Consider the following 8746-nt stretch of genomic DNA (forward strand, 5'->3'; position numbering starts at 1 on the left):
CCTCTCCTATTGCTTAGGTAGCACATGGTACCAAGCATCTGGTAAGCATTCCTTGAATACCAGCAGAGCTCAGGAAATAGACTGAGTTCCTGAACAGTTTGCTAACAACAAGATATTAAGGTCAAATTCTTGGTGAGTGAAGAATAAATGTAGACTACTGGCATCAAAATTTTCTATCGGTGAGGTTTCTTAAGTTCCCGTTTATTAAATTTCCATAGTAGTGAATGTCTGCTCCCAAGGATGTTATAAAGCCATATGACTTAGGTATGTTGCTAGTTGTTCACTCTTATCTCATGCTGAAACACCATGGAGTTACAGACTCTTGTACCTATGAAATGCAATCGAGTAGATTTTGTTCTCAAACTAGGTACATCAGATTGCCACACCAGGCACAAAGCTTTTCCTTTCATGCAATCACAGTTTCAGGCCTGAGCTCCCCCATTGGGAGCAATACAAATCTCTTAGGCTGTTGACAAATTTAATATTTTTAATGACATTTTGGCAATGTTAGCAGCATATCCATGGGTGAACAATTTAACAGGTATCATTGTAATTTGAGGAATTAGTTAATGAGCATTAATTAATTAATGAGAAATTTCTTCTATCCAAGAATGTTTACCTAAAGGGGTTACCAGGACCTGTGTTCACATGTGATCCTTCACAGTAAGCTATGCAGTAAAGCAGCATTACAGCCTGAAGAGAAAAGTGGATGTGCTGTCACTGGTTTAGATGAGAGTTTGTAATTGCTGTGTATGTTAATCTGGCCAAGCACATGAGATGTATGTGTTTTGTAATATTTTATGTCTGTTAAGAGCTACATTTGTTAATTCTTACTGCAGGGAATTGTTTGGTTTCTTCTGCAATCTGAGTAAATATTTTCATGGAGAAGGTCCATGAAGAAATTCTAGAATGAATTATCATTATTATATTTATCATCATGGCAAAATGGACACAAAGGACATTTGCAGGTCATTACTCTTGGCCATGCTTCTGCTTCCAATGCAGAAGCTTTTCACTGTTGCAACACCTGGGAAAACCAATTATTTTCAGTTTGCATGAACAGCATTCTCTAACTTAGCAGCTTCCAGTAAAATAAGGTAATTCTAAATACACTTGATTTTAAATACAGGGGCAGTTTTAGTTGTGTGTGCTTTCATTTCCCAAGTTGCAGTAGTGCTCTTTTGGCACTTAACAGCTGGAGTGAATGTTCTACCTCCTAAGGAGCGGGCTTGCAGCCTGCTGCCAGCTTCTGGTTGTGCCTGCAGCACTGCCCTAGAAGGAGTAGAAGCTGAGAGGTGCAGATGTTTGTGGCCCAGTGTCACTCTTGTTCCTAGGAAACAATCCCAATCTCAGCTACAAGTTTTTCATCAGTAATTTTTTCAATCAAGCAGCCTGAGCACTCTGTAAATATAGATTGAATATAATCACCTAAGCTATCATTAAAAGATTCATCTCAATCAGCAGAGCCTGCTGGCTGATTGTCACCTGAAACCTTGCAATTAATGCCATGACTGGTATTTTTGACAAAACAGCTGAGTGTGGCTTGATTAATGGTGCTGTCTCAGAAATGGCCTTTTCCAGTATTTATTACCATCAAAGCTGTCAGTCCTGCATACTGTGTTATTCTGAAGGCTTTACAAGAGATACAGCTAAATGGGTGTATGTAAAATAGACTTTATCTGGCTTCTGGAGATTTAAGTAACAAAGTTCAAGTTCTTCATGTATTGATATAACAATAAATTAAAGTTAATCCATTTTGTGCAATGAATCAGAGGGTTTAAACTGAATTTGAAAATAATGTGTAGTAGGTTACACCCAAACCTAGATTGTGTGGAGCAGTGTGTGTGTGGGAAGTTGTTTGAACTGCAGTTGATTATTGTTATAAGAGGTTGAGTTCAGTACTGCAGAACTTAATTTATTACATTCAAACTAGCATCACACAGTGAGCTAAATAAATTTTGGGTTGGTAAACCTAAACCAAACCAGTTTATTTTTTAACTCCTTTTGTGCATGCTACTGTTTCAGGGTTCTGTTTCCCCCCCTGCCTGAATTTCACCTTCTGTTTTGTCCTGTAATTGCTTTCCTGCTTCTATTTTAACCTGAAACTCCATAATTCCTCCATTTTATCAAAGTAAGTTATAATTAGCAAAATATAAACAGCTGAAACTTCTGTAGTTGTTATCGTATGTGTACCTGAATAGTTTTATGGTAAGAGTATAGTTTCTTTTATGCATGTGACTCATTCCACCTTGCTACGTACAAGCAAGCCAACTCAGGCTCTAGAGTGATAGTTTGAGCATTTACACCTTTCTTTGGTCACCTGATCTCTGTCAGTACTGGTCTGTGTGGGAATCCAAGACCTTTGATAGCCAGCATCAAGACTGCATGTTTAATATGTTTCCATTGAAAAAGGAAAAACGTTTTCTGGTGTGATTATATATGGGTTTTGACCTCTTATTTCAGTGATTGCATATCTGTGGCAAAGGTATAAAAGGTTCCGTGGTGACTGAAACCTTCTGTCCTTATTGTGAACTTCCTGTATTTTGTTGCTGCTACTCTTAGCGTCTAATACTGGTTTAACCTACTGATAGTCAACCTGAGTCATTTAGTGAGTGTAGGGAAAATCAGAGAATTCAGTTTCATGAAAACTCAACTTTAAGAAGTTGTGCTGCTATAATAGTAAATATTTCTGTTCTGGCCCACTTTGAGTCAGTTCATGTTTTTAAGAAAAGCATTTGCTGCTTTTCTATAATACAGTTATTTTGTATTTGTAAAGCCTTGTCCTATTAGATTACTTTAGACTGATTAAAAATAACCACAATTTGTTTTTATAGTGAAGATGAACTGAAGTGTGACATGAGACATTGCACATGTTTCTAGGTGAAGTTGTATGGTATTACACTACTAGGCAATGACTGGACTTTGGAGAGAAGCTGAGAAGTGGCAAGTACTGTGTAAATAACATGACCTATCAGAGAAAGCAAAGGATAAACTGTGTATTTGACATATATGGTAAGGTAAAGAAAAACAGTAATGGTAAGTGTGTTATTGTTATAATTTCTTCTTCATACAAATGGGTTTTAAGCTTGTGCATTCTAGTATCAAGCACAGTTTTTACTTTAATACTTTTCATCTACAGAGCCCAGGACTGGCTTAAATGTTAGTTCTCAGTCACAATCAAAGCAAATGACATTGTTAGCTTCTAGACCACTTCATGTGGAAACACCATCCTTGAGAAGTACAACCCACCATCCTTGCCTTCAGAGTAGAACTTCTGCACGATGCTTTTTCACTTTCATGGATTCTGCAGTACTGCTGTAGCAATGAGTTTAATACTGTAAATTAGCTCTCCAAATGTAGTCTAGATTTAAAATTGAAATGTAAATTTAGCTTCCATTTACATGCTGCAACTTGAGTGTTTTTCTAAAGACATTTCAAAATTTACATATGCATAAGATCATCCTGAAGTTCTAGAACATGTTAATTTATTAAATAAGTGCTTGAATTCTTATTTGTTTCTTGTTTCTTTCTGATTAAAAACTTAGGGTTTTGTTGCAATGTAATTATCTATACCCTGAGAAATGTAGTCTGAGTTATCTTTGTGAGAGATTATGTATTGTTTTTTTCTCGTTGTTCTTAATGGACATTAGTATTAGCCTACTATAACGGAAATAGTATTAGCCTAGGCCAATGTTTACCTTTTCAACAGAGTCAGGCAGCTGGAGCAAAAGCACACTGCAAATGCTACCTACCTGGGTCAGGGGTACCAAGACGGGTTATCTCTATGTGATGCTGCATTGTGTTTTCTGGATAAATCATAAAATATATTTCTCACATTTCCCTGTTTCAAGTGCTGGCTTGTTTTTCCTTTTCCATAAGGTCTCTAACAAATTATGAGGGGTTTTTGCATGTCCAGTCATTATTGTCACTGTCATTATGATCAAGTATTTCCTGGGCCAGAATGAGAGAGAGAAGTTATGTTTGAAGGAAATAGCCACAAACAATTTCTAGATTAAGTGCATCTGGAGGAAGATGAGTGGACATTAATACACTTAAACCGATTAAAGGAGCATAATAAATCCACCTGGTTTCTGCAGAAGGGTAGGCTAGATGATTACTGTAATCCTTTCTAGATTTAAAAATATGTGAATATATCCCTCTAAGAAATATGATGCTGTCAAAAGTGCAATATGTAGAAATCAGTTTTTCATTTATAGGAAACGATAAACATCTGCCCCATCTGTCTTCCTGGATCCTATGATCAAAATGTGAGGGCAGCTCCACTGAAGTTGCTGCCTAGTGCAGAACATAAATGCATATTTCTTCAAAAACCTGCATTTGCTCTGCATAAACTACAAACCAGTGGAATACAGATGAATTCTTGTCCAAAGACGTGATGCTTAAGCTGCTGTGGTAAGGCACACTTCAAGTACTGTATTTTTGGAGCTGGCTGGAATCAGGCTGGAGCATGGAGCTCTCGGTAATATTTTTGCATAGGCCAGTTTCTAATAGTGAAATGTCCAGTTGAATTTACTCATAATCTGAGGTTAAAACCTATTTAATCTGAGCACAGACCATTTGGATTTCAGCTAATTTGTTTAGTTGATCTCAGATGGCGTTAAGAGAGGTTCATGTAAAAGACCACATAAGACACAATTATCTGAAGGAAGGACTTAGGACTCTCTGTATCTCGCCTGAAACTTAGTATTAAAAGACAACTAGTGTTTAGGATCTCTTCACAGTATGTTTATACCACAGTACTAATAGGTAGAAGACAGTCATGTTGTTTGAAGTTGATTTTATAACAAAAATTATAAAGCATACAAACTCCACAGGAACCTGCACTTAGTAAGAGGAGTGGCAATTCAGTAAGTTAAATAACTAAAGCACTGACTGTGTTTACACAATACTGTGTACATTTGGAGTTCCACTCACCCTTAAGTGTGCTTGTTGCATTTTTAATAAGCTTTTCTCTGAAAAATAATTTTATCATTGGATTCTCTCCTTAGATCGGGTTTTATTTTGTTGTTCCAGTAAAATAAAGTATAGCACACTTCCACACTTTTCTAAATGGACTTTCAATGTACGTTTTGAATGTTCAAGTTAAAATTGGAAATAATAAACACCCTTTCAGGCATTAGAGGAACGAAAAGACAGACATGGAGCATATTATGTTATGCCAGATGTTGAACGCCGGCTATCGTCAGTAAATGTCGGTACAAACAGAGATGATGGCAAGTTAAATTGCACAGTGTAGAAGGGTACAAGAAAGATGTTGAAGAATTTAAATGTTCTAGGGATTTTGTTTAGAAAGAGAGCTTACTGTTGCTGCGAAGGGCATGAAAGGTTTTGCAGTACCTTTTGATTCGATGTGAAAGATACTTAGCCTCTAATGATGAACATTCATACAGATATCAAGGAAAGGATGGCATGGTCCACTTCTTTGAAAGTTCCAGCATCAAGCTAAATCTTATCCAATTTTTCCTTCCAGAAAAACAAGTGAGAACTAGCACCATTTTATACAGGAATGTGGGTGCAGAAGTAGTTGTATATGTAGAATTGTAAAAGTCTAGTCACAGCTGTGACATAGTCATGTCTCAAAACTGGAGTGCATACCTTTGGTGTAAATTTATTTATCCCTCAGTGAATTACTGATAAGACCATTGTTGCTTCAGCCCTCAATCTAATTGCTGAATTTGCATTGCCATTAAATGATAGTTGTACATGTATATATAACAAATATACAAAAAAATGTATTTCTCTCTTAACAAATAGCTGGTTATAAAAGTACTTTAAATAAAGCTATAAAGGCATGAAACCAGGCATAAAATCTGTTCATTCCAATCACAACGTCACAAATTGGAAAATAAATGTTACTTTCAGAGTGAAAGATAAACTCTGCCTAAACTTACTTAAGCTGTAGCAGTAACTAAAGCGCTAACATAAAGTAGAAACTGGGTATGGCATTACCATTTTCTAGGTTTACCATTTTTACTTCACAACTTGTATGACCTTGATCTAATCCTCTAAGCACTGGTTTACATGGCATCTGAGATGAGTTCTGAGAGCTTTATGAAGTTAGCTTTGTGATATATAAAACCAGAAAAAGTGTTTTCTGCATGAGGTTGAAAACTCTGTTATGAGTCATGCTGTCACTTTGTAATGTTAATGTCTAAAAATGCTCTCTAAAATTGTAAGAGTACTTAGAAGTCAGCTTTACTGGAAGACTCCTTTTTATTACTGAACTGCTATCACCACCTTGTCCAGAATGCATCTAAGTCAAAGGAGCTTACGTAAGCCTGTCAGTCCCTACAGCCTCCTGCAGATGGGTACAGGTTAAAGTAACAAGGCTACATCAGAACCCTGAGGCCTTTAAAAAGGGCTGCATTTTTTAATAAAACCATTGACATTGGTTTTCATAAGGAATATAAATGACAGAAAATGGTTAGGATAGACAGATCCCTCTTTTAACATGAAGACAGGCTGAGAGAGCTGGATTGTTCAGGCTGGAGATAAAGAGGCTCTGGGAGAACTTAGAGCAGCTTCCAGTACCTAAAGGGAGCCTACAAGAAACCTGGTGAGGGACTTTTTACAAGGGCATGTAGTGACAGGATAAGGGAGAATGGCTTTAAACTGAGAGAAGGGCGATTTATATTGGACATTAGAAATAAATTTTTCCCTGTGCGGGTGGTGAGATGCTGGCACAGGATGCCCAGAGGTTGTGGCTGCCCCATCCCTGGAAATGTTCAAGGCAAGGCCAGGCTGGATGGCAGTTAGAACAATCTGATGTAGTCAAAGTGTCCCTGCCCATGGCAGAGGGCTTGGAACTTAGATTTTAAGAGACCTTAAGGTCTCTTCCAATACTAACCATTCTGTGATTTCATAAACTTAGGCTTTGTTATTATTTTAGCCTTCACAGTTAGAATCATAGAATCATAGAATAGTTAGGGTTGGAAAGGACCTTAAGATCATCAAGTTCCAACCCCCCTGCCATGGGCAGGGACACCTCGCTCTGAACTATATCACCCAAGGCCTCGTCCAACCTGGCCTTGAACCCTGCTAGGGAGGGAGCATTCACAACCTCCCTGGGCAACCTATTTCAGTGCCTCACCACCCTAACAGGAAAGAATTTCCTCTTTATATCCAATCTAAACTTCCCCTGTTTAAGTTTTAACACACTACCCCTTGTCCTATCACTACCGTCCCTAATGAAGAGTCCCTCCCCAGCATTCTTATAGGCCCCCTTCAGATACTGGAAGGCTGCTATGAGGTCTCCACGCAGTTGATTGCATGCAACACAAGTCGTTAAAATGTGTAAGCCAAATACGAATCTGAAATGTGTGTTCCATCACTTGTACTGTAATAGATGAATCAATGTGAAAAAATAAGTGAATTTATAACTATTAGGACAGAAACTGAAAATCAGGACTTTTACCATGAGCAAACAGAAGACATTCTTTCACAAATTGTCTGCAGTTTTGCACCCTTGGCTGTAGATTCTTTTTGAAAGGTTGAGAGGGGGATGTGTACCAAGAGAAGTTTTCTTGCAAGATGTTGGGTTTTTTTAATCAAAACCTCTTATGACCAGCTATCAGCCACAGCTTGTTAAACAAGTTACATAGTGCTGGCCCCTGTAAGAAGAAGAGAAATAAAGAAACAGGTTTCGCAAAAACTAAGTTTTGCAGAGGCAGCTGGTGAATCAGAATTCACTGTCTCTTGCTTAATCTCCTACTTCTCTGGAGCGCAAATATGTCAGTTTCCTCCACATGCTAGTTCTCTGTGATAAGCTCAAGGTATCCTGACCCTCAGTTATTTCAATTTCTGCCTTTCCTCACCTTCTGATATTATATAACCAGGTTATATTGTAAGCAAATTTAGGCTGATATAAATATGCCACCTCTCCAAAACAGACATCCAAGGAAACAAACTCTATAAACTTTTGAAGTTCATAGCCTAAATGGATGGTAGAGAAGACGTGAGATTAGAATTTAATAATTTATAATGATATTTAATGTGTGGCATAATAGCCTCAGCAATGTAAGGGAGCAGTTCTCATTGATACTAGCATATCCTACTTTCACAAGGTTTAGGGAAGAGGTACTAGTCCCAGAGGTTTTGAGTGTTAAGCAGTAATCTAATTTCTACATGTAAAGTTTTAAGAAATAAACATTTCTGCACAATCAAAACTTTCATGTTGCACTTCTTCAACAGCCATGCCTTGCCCTGTGGCTCCTGCCTTATTCTAACTTCTTACATATATTTCTACACATTTCAGAATTCATCTCAAACATTCTACATTTATCTGCTAGATGACATCTCTTGCCTGAATTTATAACGTATCTATTTCCTGAAACAATGCTTTGTCCAAAATAGTGATACCATTCAGTGATGCAACCATTCTGAAATACCTTCAGAGAGATTTAGATGTTTAGAATTCTTAACCTGTATTATTGTAACTTCATGCACAATCAGAGACTATAAAAATCTCTAATTTGCAACCTCACTGGTAAATAGTAAGTATCTGCAGCCAGGTCTGGTTTCTTCAAGTGGATAGAGCCTATGGTAGTTTATGACATTACAATTGAGATAGTAAATACAAGTTATTGCAAGCTAACACTTGTAGCTAGGCTAGTAACTAGCTAGTAGCCAACTAGTAGTAGCTAGTTGGCTAGTAGCTAGTTACTTTCAAGTAACAGAAAGGAGGCAATACAGAAAGTAATATTTTTAAAACACAACTTATATTTGA

Source organism: Neopsephotus bourkii, unplaced genomic scaffold, assembly GCF_033783945.1.
Source record: "Neopsephotus bourkii isolate Nb327-2 ecotype Australia unplaced genomic scaffold, CSIRO-AGI_Nbou_v1 NB_168, whole genome shotgun sequence".
NCBI classification, from domain to species: Eukaryota; Metazoa; Chordata; class Aves; order Psittaciformes; family Psittacidae; genus Neopsephotus; species Neopsephotus bourkii.